The sequence below is a fragment of the Vigna umbellata genome, chromosome 2 (assembly GCF_029865625.1).
Source record: "Vigna umbellata cultivar VRB3 chromosome 2, Vumbellata_1.0, whole genome shotgun sequence".
NCBI classification, from domain to species: Eukaryota; Viridiplantae; Streptophyta; class Magnoliopsida; order Fabales; family Fabaceae; genus Vigna; species Vigna umbellata.
The window spans coordinates 48269505-48286129 of NC_142166.1; positions in this window are offsets into that span (position 1 = coordinate 48269505).

The window sequence follows — 16625 nt, forward strand, 5'->3', positions numbered from 1 at the left end:
TTTTGGTCTGTTCCTGCCACCCTTTTTCTCGTTTGTCCCGTGTTTCCTGTGTCTGCCGGAGAAGTTTAAACCCTGTTCTAAATGAAAGTAAGCTATTCTCACTACAATATACATTACGTTTTGATATCTTAACCCATCCATAAAAGAAAATAATTACCGAAAAATCAACTGTTTTAATATTTTAATCAAATTTTTCTATTTTTTAATTTAAAGTATTACTATATATTATTATACTATTATGATGAAGTTGTTAAGTAGATTTTTTTTGTGTTTAATAGTAAGTTAAAGTATAATTTCCCTTTTCCATATACATCTTACATTTTGATTGAAGTTAAAGTTGAGGGCCAACATATAGGAAAATGTAAATTCTACAATCACATTTTTAAACAACTCTTTTGACAACATTTTTCTAATAATAAAATATTATATATAGATAATGATAATAATAAACATAAATAAAATATATATAATTGTACAGTGGTTATATAATATGATTATCCTCCTCGTTAAGCCTGACCATGGTAAGATTCCGTAGGGTTTGAGTTCAAAAATACAAAATAACTGTAAGGAATGGGCTTGGCTTTCCCCAAATGTTTCTGGTTGGGCCAAATTCCACCACATATAATGAGCTTTTACTTTCTGCACCTCACAATTCTTTCGCAACTGTCAATAATGAATTACAAGTTAAAAAGACAAATTAGAAAGCTAAATGTTAAATAAAAAAATAATGTTTATCTTATTCGTATCTTAAAATATAATGTTTTAATATAAGTTTGTATGTTATCTTATTATGTGTCGTGTTATGAATAAAGAAAACCCCTAGGAAGTACTAAAGTTAGATTAAGAGGACCACTCCGTTGTAGAGCTACTAAAACTTGAGAAGAAAACAAAATAAAAAAGAGAAGAAAAAGAAAAGAAGGGTTAGAAAATGGATAAGTCCAAGGAAAAGAAAACAAGTGGCATCATGCCTTTCCCTTCTGCTTTCTTCTATTTTTGTATTCAAACTCTTCACAATTCAAAAAGAATCCCAAAAGCTCCCAAATGCTAGCAGCTTCCTTCTAAACTATTTCACCCCTTTCATTGTGTTCGAATATACGTTTTTAAGGTCACCTTGATTGTATCATAAAATCTTTACCCAATAGATATACTAAAAAAACATGATTCAATAAAACTTGTTATAGTAATATTTATTTGGAATGATTCAAACTTACATGAAACAATATTCATATATCATAATTAATTTTATAATTTAATAATAATATTATTATTATTAATTACTCTATATTTAAAGTAAATATTATTTTAATAATAATATAAATTTACTATTTTTGTGAATCATATAAATATGATTGGTATTTTTAAAAAAAATATTTATTCAATATTTTATACTCCTAATTCATAATTTTTTTACTAACTTTGCAAGTTAATTTTTTTTCTATAAATAATAACAAATTCAATTCTAATAATTTAGACAATCGAGAATTATTAATATTTTATCATTTGTCCGTAAATATCACATTTAAGATTTTGATAAAAATAAACTATAATTCATGTAAAACAATCGCAATTACTAAATTTTAAGTTAAAAAACACATCATGATAAAAGCTACTTCAAATAATAAAAAAAACACAAAACACTCACTTCACATTGAATTTGGACCATTCGTGAAGTTTTTTTTTCTATGTTATCCTCTCCAAAGTCTTCAAAATATATTAATAAACATTAATTTTAATAATTTAAAATGTATTAGTTTTTTTAATATAACTACAACAGTGTATTTTGAAAGTTCAGGAACAGAATTAAAAATTTACTTTGTAATTTTCCTTTAGTGAAAACTATGTTCTTCAAATATCTTTCAAAAGAAGTTGAGAAAGTTTTTTATTTTACATACAACATATTTGGTGGTTTAGGCAAGCGAATCAAAGATATAAAAGATGTAAATTGCCTCACATTCTTTAGTGTTGGAAAAAGTTCATTATATGTTAGAAATAATATATTTCTACACCCATAATAACTTTGTCCGTGAATTATTGGTGTGTTACCCTTTTGCATATTTATTTGTGAGAAAATCCTTATATTTTCTAACACTTTTTAATTGAAGTTTATTAAAAATTATAAATTTGATGAATGGCACTTCTTATTTGTGAATTATTTGTTTCTAATAATTTTTTATTAATGATATAATGTGCATTTTAAAAAAGTGTGTTTATACATATATGTATTGCCTCTGTCTCAAACTATTTACAATTTTAGCTTTTCTTTTAATTATTTAAAAAAATCTCATACAAGTTTATGAAAAGAAAAGTTTGTGGATTAGAGAACAAACATTTTTTGTTGTTAATTATGTGACTAAAACATTATATTTAATGATAAAAAACATTGGTAACTAATTTCTACAGTAAATATATTTTAGGGTAACAAATTTTCAGTACTGGTATAATATTTAATTCGGTAGTTAAAACATTATTTTTAGTTACTTTTGAGTCACTAATTATTAAATAGATAATTCACAAATTTTTGTGCCTAATACAATATTATTTTGGTGATTAAAACAACCATAAATATTTTCAGTCGTGATACAAGTAAACATTACTATATATTCATTCAATCGTTATTTTTGGTCATTAATTTGTATTTTTCTTATGTGTTATAATTTGTTATCGTTATCTTTTCTAAATTTACCTTTACATAATTTTATATTCAACAACCACAATTTATTTTTAAAATTGTATAGAAAAACACACGTTTATTTTTTTTTTATCAAGGTATAGTGAAACATTATACATTAAAAAAATTGGTGTAATTTTTGTGCGTTTCATATATTTGAGATTTGTGCAAGACACTTAATAATAATATGAGAATGATCTCTACACACCCGAATAAAATCAAACCATTTTCATCATTTTTTACATTTAAAAAATTCCTAATATATGGAATGCAAAAAAATTATAGGATTGGATTTCTTGTTAGTACATAAAAACTCTTGTGTTAAAAGAATTTATATATATATATATATATATATATATATATATATATATATATATATTAAAAATTATATATGAACTGTCTTATTTAGTAAATAACAGTATGAATACTTTATATATTTTTAAAACATTTCATTTTTCAAATTCTGTAAACCATTAAAATTGGAAAGAAAAATGAAAAATTTAGTTTCTGCAAAGATCTATGATAACCGACTATACGTATTCGTTAAAAAAATATATTGAAAATTTAATTATGCGATCTTTAAGTTCAATGTTAATTTTGTGCATAGATTTTTACATTACCAATCTATAAAAAAAAATTAAAGTATAAGTTTAAAAGTTATTATTATAAAAAAATATAAAGCAACTTATAATTAATTCAGGAAATTACAATCATAAAAATAATATTCAATGATAATTTCTATTTTAAAGTTAATCAGACTTTTTCAATAATAATAATAATAAATATTATTACTAAAAATAGCAAAGGCATTTTCTGCTCTTCATATACTAACAATGTATTATTTCACACAACTTCCCAGTAGGAAAGCAAAAATAAACACACATAAGTAGTAGTTGATAAAAACATATGCAATGTAATACAAATAAGTAAAAGAAAATTGCATCCACACTCTATATACTATCTCTAATGTTTTATCTTTTAAAATGGTTTCTGTCAGCTAAGACTGATGATCCATAAACTGTTATATCTTTAGAAGATCTAGTTCATTTTCTGTATTATGTACATAGTTAAATTGTAAATACTTTTCATACAGATATATAGCATTGAATATAAGATAATTTTGACTTAAACTAAATTATATGTTTTCTAATTTTCTAACTTCACCTCAAATATGTTGAACCTTTGAGAACAACATATATAACAATATACATGATATTTAACGTTGGGCTAAAAATTATCCTTTACAAATAAATTTTCTTTTTTTTACAAAGGTTGGAGGAAAATGAATGGAGAAAAAAATATGAGATATTAATAAAGAAAGATATAAGAAAGAATGAATATAAAAATGTAATAAAACTAATATATTTGAAATTAGTGATAGGAATATTTGGTATCTGTCTGGCCTCTCCCTTTTGTTTTTGCTTTTAGCATGTCATGAGTTGATGGAGTGCAGGTGGGATGTTATGTTAATTAAGATTAATGGTGAAATTTTAATAAATTAATCCATTAATTAAAGCAGTAACCCACCTGCTTCATACATCTAAAGCCTCTGAAACAAGAAGGACCACTCTATGACAGACTCTCCTGAATCCATCCCTTTAATTTTTTATTCTCATAGAAAACCTATAAAGAAACCCTCAAGAAATATGAACATCCATATCTTCTCAGCATTCTATATCTGCCACAGCTACACCTTATACTGCATTTAGTATTTATCTTTACAGTACCCTGCATGTGAACCATCAAATTCTTTTCAGAGATGGATAAAACTTCTCATTACTGTAATTAATTCTCTAATGAAATTATCACTTTTTATATATTTTCTTTCTTTCTCTCTCTCTCTCTCTCTCTATATATATATATATATATATATATACTAAGTAACCTCCATCATATATACAGATAATATAGATTATAAAAGTATATTTACATATGATAAGAATATCACAATTTTGGTGCAATGGCTTCCCAAGAGAACATCAAACTGAACTTAAAAATATGTATGTGAAATTTTGATGATTCCTTATACTATCTAATCAAATGATTCTTTTTCTTTTGGTGAAGGTGGAACGGTGGGGTATGGATTGGGACCATTCATATTTCATACTATAAAAATTTATAGCACATGTTTATAATTCTTATTTATTTTTTTCTGCAAGTTAAATAATGCTTAGTAATTGTTTAATCAAATTCTTGATGAAATTGAAAGTTGAAGCAGATGAGATGAAATAATGCCACATGAGTTAAAATTTGTAAATGTAAACATCATCTTAAGCATTAAATATTGATAAAACATGAGCTTGTTCTATCCTTTCACTTTCAATCAATGATCACTAATATTACAGACAATAGATGAGAATAATTCTAAAATTTAACTGAGGATTTCCATGGAATTCAAGAACTTGAACCTTTGAGTGTAGTCAACTGAAAATGTTTTATCTCAAATTGAAGCCAATTTAATTTGAACAACTGCAACAAATATGGACCAAAGCATTTACACATTCATGCCATAACTCATTTCTTTGAAAATCAAGCAATGCATGGACCAGACTCTTTCTTCCCTTCACAAAGGGAATACATCATTGTTTGTCGCACCGTTCAATAAGTATCCATAGTTTACCAACAAGATTGTCACAACCTGAGAGTGGGAAACTTATATTTCAGCAAACCCTAGAGTGCATAGAAAGATGACAAAACAATATATAGTTTTATCTTTCTGTTTCCTTTCACAAGGGAAAAAAAAAGGGATTTTCATCCCCATAAAACCAGCATGGCTGTTTTGTTTTTTATTAAAAGGAAAATATCGTTTATGGCAGTACAAAAAATACCCCTTCTCTTACATTAAATTATTTTTTCCTTCTACTTTGGTGAATCATGTTAAAGCTAATGCGATAGAAAAATCAGTAGATATATCAGAAAGAAATTCCTCCCAAAATCTATCTTGTTTCCAAGTTCATGATATTTTCTCAATTCCAGCATCTTTTCAAGATCCAAAAGTTCCTACTTAGATTGCCTGAGTTACAAAAAATCAATTAAAACTCGTGATCAGAGTGCAATCTATTCTGAAGGAGAAAGAAATTACAGAAAATCAGTTTTCTTAACCTTGAAAATCTAAAAAAACCCTAATTAAGGATAAAAGATATATAAAGATATTTTCCATGAATACCAACTTGAGATATATCTTCGGTTATCTCTTTTAAAGATGGATAATGAATATATACACCCAAAGCAATGTCATCAAAGAAAAACCACGTTTCTTGACTGTCTGAATTGAATCAAAAGACGAGCTAGGTTTTCCAGATGCTTTTAATTAATTAATCATCATTACTCGGTCTCTTATTCATCATAACAGTATATTGACTGAGAACAACAACATTGATGAAGCAATTAGAGTTAGATAATTATAATTGTTAAAATAGATTCTGTATCAAAGCACATGCCTGCCTCGTAGACAGGTGTTAAATAAGGTTTTGATGAAGTAGCTAGGTGCTGCAGGTCAGCATGCTAAGAAGCAAGAACTAATTAAGAACAATCTGAGAAACACATATACCTGAAACATGTATCAGATCGATGTTGTGTTGATATTATTTGGCTGATAGTGAGGTCCTAATAGCTGCAACTTAGGGTTAGTCCAAGCAAAAAAGGGAAAGCTAGAGAAAATAAATAAACAAAGACGCAAGCAAGTATATATATAAATAGAAAATGAAAAGGGGGTGGTGGGGTGACAGATAGAGAGTAAGCACGCATAGCTTCAAGCATGAATCTTTATCTTGCAAGAAACACCATGTGTGCTCACTCTCTTCTGTCACCTCCCTTACCCTTTGACTTGTGCAGAATCTATGAAAATTTGAGTGGCTCCTCCAGTTTCTGAAAAGGGTAAGAAGGGTTACAAGGAGACAAAGAATTCCTGTGGATTTAACAAAAAGGTTGTCACATTTAATATGTGTAAAAGGAAGAGATAACAAGGTTTGAGATGTTGTGTGAAGAGGTTGAGGAAGATAGGGGTTTATATAGAAGCTTAAAGAGAATTTGCTTGCATCATGTATATGTGAGGAATAAATGTGAGTTTATCTCCCACTGACCATTCTTCAATATTTTAAACATTTTTTACAGAAGAGAAAAAGAGAGAGAGAGAGAGAGAGCATAAAAAACAAGTGTTGAGACTTTATCTTTATGATCTCTCCACCCATATGCAATGTAACTAGCTCAACTACAAAACCCATTTATTCATTGTTGTTACCAACGCATCTTGTAATTCTAAATCTATTAACTCTCCAATCCTCGCAATTCAACATCCCTTAATCGATGCCCTATCTTCAATTCTGCATCTAGAAGAAAAATTCTTGTGTTTTCCGTTAAAGATAAATCTTTTTTTGTGAGTGCTTACAAAAAATAAATAGTAAAAGTTTTGTAAACATCAAAAGCCAGTGTACACCATGAAAGATACATAAAGATAAGTAATATGATATAATAAACGACAGAAATACAAAGAAAATTACTATGGTGTTTATGGGTAAAATTATGAATAAAAGTTCTGTTATTTGTACTTTAAACATTAAAATCGGCTGTTATTTATACATTCTTCTCTCTTCATAACATTAGAAGGGTAAAAAGTGGAGTGGTGTCTCGTTGCCACATTACTGTAATTTAAATAAAAAAAGAACTACTTATTTTTAATCATATATATTGTTAAAATTATATAAATTTAATTTACTTCGCTAATATTTTGAAGAAGTCTGTATTATCATCCAATTACTAATTATTATTTTATTACTTACAGAGTATATATAATATGATATATGATTAATTGATAGTATAAAACTTATATACTAGTAGTACAAAAAAATTAAACTCAAATTATTATATCAACAATTTTTTTTAACTATATAGCAATTATTAAGTTATAAAGCTAGAGCTATGTCTTTTTGCGGTTCACAAGTAATAATTGATTTTATTCTTAAATTTCTTACATCTTCTCTAAGTTATTAACACTTACTTTTATATATTAGTTATTAACACCTTTTCTTTAGAAAAGTTCATTTTTAAATTTCTTTATATTATCTCTCCTATTATTATTCTTTTTATCAAAATCCATAATTCTTTTTATAATTTTGCATTTAGTAAACGATAATTGCTATAAATTATTAAAATAAACTTATTCTTTTTCTGGTGAAAGGATAGAAGATTAGTTAGGTTAAAAGAGAGAAGGTTAGTATCTGTAGGTGTTGACTAACATCAAAGTACTCTATATACATGGACAAAACTGGAATCGAATTTCATTATAATATTTGTGGTACTCGAACAAAATGAAGTTTCACTTTCATCATTCGCGTTAACACTTTAATTTTACTATACAAATCATCTAGATAAAATTCTATAGTATGAAAAAGTACCTAAGAAATTACACTAAAGTTTAGTCTTTTATATATATATATATATATATATATATATATATATATATATATATATATTATATATTAATTTTATAACTGTTGTGATCCACATTCATTGATACAGAATGGAATATTTTTCTTATTCCGAAAATTTATAAGTCTCTCATATATACTGTGGATTTGATCTTAACTGAAATTCGGGGTCTTCAAGATTGTTTTGTACCTTGCTTAACTTAGTACTTAAACTTTGCTCGGTTAATGTAAGACACAACAGAAACAGTAGCAAAACAATTAACTATTCAACTAGGATCTTTGTTGCAGAAGTTGGTGGTGTTGGAGTTCCTGATAAAGAATTTTGAGTAACAATAAACACGATTAGTGGCGGCTATATACAAATGTTAGTTAAGTGTTTGATTTGCAGCAATTTGGTATTAGCTGTTCAAAACTTTTCTATCAATTAACAGTACTAGAATTTGTTTAAACTAAGTAAGCATATTTTAAAAAATATTCGCTTTTCAGATAACAATAATAATGTGTATGATTCTCGTAAATGAGAAAGTCGATGATTGAGGTATAATGGTTCTTGCTCTGAAATATCAGCATCATAAACTATTTAAATGTGGTATTATTGTTGTCCATCTTTTAAGGAATATGCATGGTGCCCTTATTTCTACACATAATAGGGTAGTGATCGAATTGAAGGGCAACACATGGAACTATAATGGCAGGTACCCTTCCTTTAATAAAAGAGGAAAAAAAAGGAAGGAATTGCGTTAAAGAAGTAATATATTGGCCACTTATTGCTCAAGACAGCCTCATACACACAAAAGGTCACACAAAGATCTAATGCGCCGCTAAAGCAGTTTAAAGTATATATGCTTTATGCCTTATTTTAGTTCAAACATTATTGATGTCATTAGCGTCTATGTTCCAAGCAATTGCAGCAAGTGCGTGATTTTAGTTTTAGGCATGTTATGCCTTTGACAATTCCAAACATTATATATGCATTTAATATTAAATTTGTATAATTCTATATTAAGCACTTTCATTGGTTCAGCTGCTTTGTCCCTGCTAAATATGGATTGAACCTCGCGATTCCAGGGACCAAAACCAATCACTTTTCTTGTGTAAATTTCTTGCGCTCTTCTTGCAAAAACATCTAGCCATATTCTTGGAGATGTGTCTTTGTTATATTTCAGTCCTTCAAGATAATATAATATAACTCAAATTATAAACTAGGTCTCCAGTAACGAATGCAAAATTTAAGTGCAGAGTGGGAAAATCCCCAAAGAATCAATGTAATTATTGATTGCATATATAGATTGATCACGCCAACCAAAAGGCTCTTTATATAATACTATGTTTTGTGACAACTATACATTAAAAAATAACTATATATTATATTCCCATGATGATATGAACTATGAAGTGATGAGGTATGGGAAAGAAATGGCTAGGTTTCCCAATAAGGAAGGAGCATGAGTGTAAAGTTTTAATCTTTTTGGTTAGTGAAATGGTTCGTGGTTAATTCCAGGTGTTTCAACATGGGACAATGAAAAACCAAACAAACAGAGAATGATTATAATGATCCATGTTCGGCAGTTTCAGAATGCATGTGAATATGGTTTTAAATCTTATGAGAAAGCTCAGATTGGAACTTCTTATAATCAATTTCAAAATGTTTACTTATGAAATGTATGATTGATAAGTATATATGCCTTGAACATGTTGATTGCTGCAATAGAGCTAGAGAAAAATAGAAACAGAAGTATTTTAAAGTTTCGACATCACAAATTCTCAATTATTAATTAAGAAAATGCTTGTATTCTCGATTTTCTATAGGTTATTTTCAACAATAATTGAATCATTCAGGTAAACATGTAATACAATAAATGAATGGTTATTATTTAAAAAAAATAAGGCATGATCAAATGCCTATGTTAATTTATATATATATATATATATATATATATATATATATATATATATATATATATATATATATATATATATATATATATATATATATATATATATATATATATATATATATATATAAATTTATAATTGGTGAAAAATGTCAAATAGTTTATACCTTTTATTTTAAGTAAATCTATGTGCCACAAGTCAAGCTTCATCTTTGAAAGAAATAATCAACTTTAAGTCTTATCATGTAAATCCATTTGTATTCAATGGTTTTCTTACCTTCAAAGAAAGGAATAAGATCTCTAACATCATTTTGTTAAGAGCCTCAACTTTATTAGTTTGCATTACCTTGATCCAAATTGTAAATTTAAATAAAATCAATTCTTTCTATGGGTAAACTTCTTCTACAATAATATCAATATATTCAACCATAAAGTTTTTTAGGTCATTTATGTATATTATGTTTTGTGTGATATGTATAATCAAATTACAATTGATTTAAGAGATCACATTATATAAGTGTTTTCGAAAAATCATGTTATCACTTTAAGATAATCATAGCAATCAAATTTAAATATAAAAATAATTAATTACTTACTAAATTAAAATTATTAAAAATCATTGATATCTATAGTCTCCATTATTAATAAAAAATTATATTTAATTCGAGAATAAAGTGTAAATTAATTTATAATATTATTAATTATCAAAATTTTAACTATTTATTATTATATGGATTCTAAATTAATTTTTATTTTTAAATTAGAGATAATTTGAAACAAATAAAAATATGATATATAAATTAAACAACAAGCCAATAGTAATAATTTTACAAAATTAATTTATAAAATAAAATTTACACTTATATAAATTTATTCTATTTATAATTGATTGTGAGATCTTCAATAAATAAATAAAATTATATATTCAAAAGAATGTAATTGTCTCTATCAGTTTACATGTACATGGCTATCAGTTATATATTTTGATATTTTCAATAACATATTAGGTCATAAGTGTGAAACTGGAATTTGAATATATTCAAAAAGATATTGAATAAGAATTTTAGAGATACCATAATTGTTTTTATTTTATTTATCTCTTTACTTTTTTGTTTTGATTAGTCTGTGTGTCGGCGTCATTGAAATAATAACCAATTGAAATCCCACATCGTGTGGTTGGGGTAGGCTGCTTCAAGTGGACTATTGATTTGATTCCTTTAAGATATGAAGTGGGGTTGGGGTGACGATATTGACTGATCTAAGTGATAAACCCTAATAATCCTAACAATACAATTTCCACTGTGCACACATCCTTTGGAATTCGACACTCCAGTGTGTTGGGAACTGGCCAACAAAACCAGTCAATGAAGGTTACTGCATGCCTTATCAGAAATTAATGGGGTCATTTCCTTTTCAATTTTTTATTTCTCTAACATGGTGGCAAGCATGCATGCATGTGACCAGAATTTGGAGTCATGTGCTTCATATCACATATTCATAATATCTTTATTGCTGTGAACTGTGCACGCCAATATTGGCTGAATTTGGCGGTGTATATGTAACCATATCCCTACCTCTGCACTGTTGCAGAACCTTGTTGCTGCTTCTGAACCTGCTCCATCCATGCATATTTTTTATCTTTAACTATTTTATGCCTTCTTTACTTCTTTCTTTTCCTTATTTTTAGTCTTTACAAAAGAAATTCAACTTTATTCCTTTTGCTCATTTCTCAACAGTAAGAGAATGCCCTCTTTGCAAGTCTAGCTTCTACCACTCGAATAAGGTACACTGTGTCTGAAATAAAGTTTACAGCATCATACATACATGTTTATAAAGAGTTTCTACCTGGAACAAAACATATGCAATTTAATTTGTATCAGCAATAGATTCTGCAAAGCAATGTCTTATTCTTAATATAATATTCTTTAACACAGTTTTCAACGCACTTCTTAACTATAATAAGATAAATTTAACTTTTTCTGCTGTAAATTATAGTTTGATCTCTATAGACTGTATCTAAAAGTGTATTACTAACATTACACTTTGAAGATTTACGTAATACCAGAGTATTATAATATTTTAGATATTAAATAAGACATCAATATAAACATTGCTGAGATTATTTGTTAATTAACATATGTTAGTTCATATGTAAAGTTTCAAAAATATTTATATTAATTAATATATAGTTTTATTTTTCATTAAATAAAGACAAAAAGGCTAATCTAGTGTCTGAGGAGTAATTAATTTGCTTTGGTAAGAGCTCTCTCTTGCACCATTTATTTTCTCTGTTCCTTAATTGGAGCAGCACAGTTGAAGTATCAAACAACGTTGCAGAAATCAAATTGTATGTCTTGAAATAAGAAAAATTCAGGTCTGTTCACATGTAACAACAAAAACACTGTGCATCGCTGCACAGTAACGGGCATGCAGTGGTCTTTTTGGTCTACCTTTGCCATATTTCTGACCACGCACACTGCTCATTTACTCCAAGCACGACACTTTGTCAGTCTAAAAACCTGAATGGAGAAAAAATAAAAGTGCAGGATGAAATCATTTCTTTAAAGTTGGCAAAATATATTTCCTTGTTTCTACAGTTACCAAATAAATTTAAAATTTTAGTTTCAACAAGGAGAAAAGGCAAAACAATGAGTTCTGGGTAACTCAATTTTGGTGTGAATAATGAATATTGTTCTTGTCCTTGTAAAAAGAATGATGCTATAGTATCCTTGAAAATCTGTCACAAATTATTTATTTAAATGCATATATAAGTTTAAAATAATTAAAACACTTTCATTGCACGATATAGTTCATTGAAAACAAATGTGAAGCGTGAGCACGTGTCACTGTATCCCATGGCTATATGGCTATGTCTCATAGCTCAAAACCTTTATCAGTTATCAGTCACTTTTTAGTTTTCTTCATGCACCTCAATTTAAAAATTCAAAGTTCAAATATAATCATCATATCAAATACAGAGTCCATGGCTGTTATTAGATTCAACTTTTACTATTTTTCACACTAAAATAAGATTCAACCCTTATCTGAATTAATATAGATTCATTTATTTGCACTAAAAATGATTTTCTGAGCTTAAACATTAATTATTCTTATAATAAGCAAAGTAATATCATTGTAAAGAAATGGACCCTTAATCTAGGATATGCTAAGGATACAAAAACAACAAACTTAGATTATATTAATTCAGTAAATTCTTTCAGAATTCTGCAGTTAGATCAAAGTCTTTATATTGAAAAATGTTAAGTAGTATTGACAGAATTAATTGTCTGTTTATTTCTTATACTCTAAAAAAATTTTGATAAAATATTATGTGTGGACTTATACATAAAATGCAGTAAAATTGTACATATAGTTGAATTGAAAATAAAACATTTTATTAAGGTACATAAAGTTTTCACAATAACAATGAAAAGAAACCTAGTTCGTTAGCATTCAGCCCAAACTTTATAAACAAATAGTTATATGGTCATCCTTACCCCATATATATATATATATATGAAACATATAAATCATAATAACAAATGCAGCAGTACATATATAGTGGTCATCCTACCCCTTCAACAAATAACATTATTTCTACTTTATTTAATTGTCTTGCTATGTATAAGGTCAGTGTAATTCTTGTAATAAACTAGAAATTAAGCTAGGAAACAAGATCAAATAACATGTGTGCTTATATTATTTATACATAATTGTGTGAGTATACTATGAATTATATATCTAAAACATGTATGTTATACTTTTATTACAATAATGTATGTTAAATACTTCTTACATAACCTTAAATAACTAAGCATAGATGATTAGAAATATAATCATTCTTAATTATTGTTGTTATTACTATTATTCTCAGTGTTAATTAAGATAAAAAAACAGTGCAATAATTATTCTTTAAAAATCAATACTTTTACTTTTTAATAATAAAAATAAAATTAATAGGGCATATAGTTATGTGTAATAATTTGAGTTGAACTATTATATATATATAACATGTGAGTATGGTACAAAATAAATATTATATTACTTAAGTTGATAATTGAATAATTTGTAGGTAACTAATTTATTTTAATTTTATCTCCATTAGAAAGATAGTTATCTTTGTTTATTTCTAGATGCTTTTTTACATATATAATGGGTTCAATATAATTCTTTTATTCTTTCTTTCAACTTGCTTAAATCAATACTTGATTATTTTTTTCATGAAAATAATTTCTTTGTTGGATTAATAAAACAATAAAAATATCAAATCTCTTAAAAAAAACAAATACTTGATTAAATTGCACATCATAAATCAAAATAATCTTAAATTTTATTTAAAAAATATATATTATTTGATGAGAAATAATATACAAGTTTAATATGCTTACAATTTGGTTTTTAACAATAGAAAATCAAATTATACATAAAAAAATGCATTTTTTAAAAATAAACAGTTACAAGTTTTCAATCTTTATTAGTTTTGATAGGTTATTTATCACCCTTAACTAGGTTATTATGTAATTTTTTACAGAGATAATACTTTCAACAACATTCACTATAATAAAATGAAATAACTAGGAAAATAGCTAATCATGAAAACATGAGACCCTCTGGAAAGACCAAAACATAAAAAGTGATGGGTGAGAACAAACATGAAAGAGATTTTTCTAATTTTGTAGGAGGGTCCAATTTCCTTTTGTTCAGGTAGGCCCAATATGTAAGGCCCATGAGCTCAGCTAAATTTTTATTTTATCAAAAAGAAAAATTTTAAACTAAAAAGTTAAATGAAAAATATATTAAAATTTAAAAGTTTACCAAATAGAAATTAGGTTTTAAAAATTTATAAACTAAAAATTTAATTTTTATATTAAAATTAGTATTTTGTATTATATGTTCAAAAAAACTTTAAAATATTAAATTGAAAAAAAAAGGACGAAGAGTTTAATTTCAACCCTAAAAACTAAGAATTTAAAAAAGATAATAATAGTTCATCAAATGTCGAACAATTTTTGTTGGGTTTGTAGCAAAGCAACAATTTTTATATTAAAATTAATATTTTTGAATTATATGTTTCTAACAAAAACTTTAAAATGATTCAACTAATTAAATTTATAATATTTTTTGAATAAAACTTTGAATTGAAGAAAAAGGACAAAGAATTTAATTTCAACAATAAAGCTGAGAATTGAAACAAGATAATAATAGTTCAGCAAAACACAACCATTTTTTGAATACCAAAGACAATTACAAAATGGAGAAAGAATTAACCTTTGTGCCTTTGTCATTTTGTAGATAATATTTTTAATTTAAAAATAGTTAAATTTTAAAAAAATTCAAATAAATAAATGGTTAGATTTATATAAACCATAACTTAAAAGATTGATAAAATAATTAATTTAACTTTTAAAAAAATTAAGGAGTAAAACTAAAAAGAGGAATATTATAAATTTATATATAGACATAGATAAAGATGTTTACTAAAAAAAGTATTTCCATTGAAACCTAAATTCTTTGGTTTATTTTAATTATTTATACTCTATCATTCACATATCTTAATATATTTAATAAGAACCTTAATTATTATAAAGATAAAAAAAATTCAATAATAACAATGAATTTCATTTGAATGCCATTATTATTTTTACTTTACAAATCATAGTCCAACACAGTCAACAACGCATACTGAAATATGACCCTTCTTTAGAACCTCATAATTGGACAAAGTTAAAATGATTTATTTGATTTCAAGAGCCTATAATAATTTAACAATGTTTTTGAAAAATTTACTTCTTACATTAATCTTTAATATTTTTTTCATTCATTATTAAAATCCAATTCAATATAATTATGAAAGAGAAGAATATATTATGGAAACACATTAAAAAATATATTATTACTTAGTTAAAAATAATTATTTGTATGTCTAACCTGATAGGTACTATAACACTGTGTATTCAATAATGTGCAATTTTGAAATCTGGCACTTTAATTATGTAGGCAAAAGTTAAAGAGAGAGAAAAAAAAGTTTCAAATCATAATTGTAAATCATAATTGTACATCACAAATTATAATAATATTTTAACATTTTTATTATAATCAATATATAATTCTGCCTTTTTAATATTATTTTATTATTAAAAATATATCCATCACCATTTTATTATAATAAAAAAGAATAAAAATTATTTTTTATCAAAATTGTTAAATAAAAATCATTATTAGATTTTAAAAATATGTTCATCAGAAGTAACTAAGAATAAATATTTTTTAAATTTTATTCTAAATAATTAATTAAATTAAAAGATAATTATAAGTTTAAAATAATAAAATAATTTATATTAATAAAAACGAGATAATAACAGAATATATATATATATATATATATGATAAAATCAGTTACAAAATAGAAATAAATTATCCATATGAATAATGTGTTTTTCCACTTAACACCAAAATCATAACAATACAATTTACAAATTAAATTGATTTAATCTATTTAAGCTTTGTTTGATCCAGTAAATAACTACCCAAAATATCAATTTTCACTCTGGATACAAAATATATCTTTCTCAAATTTTAATCTCACATCTTAGTATATTTTTTAAATTTTAACAAAATTTGACATAATTTTGTATT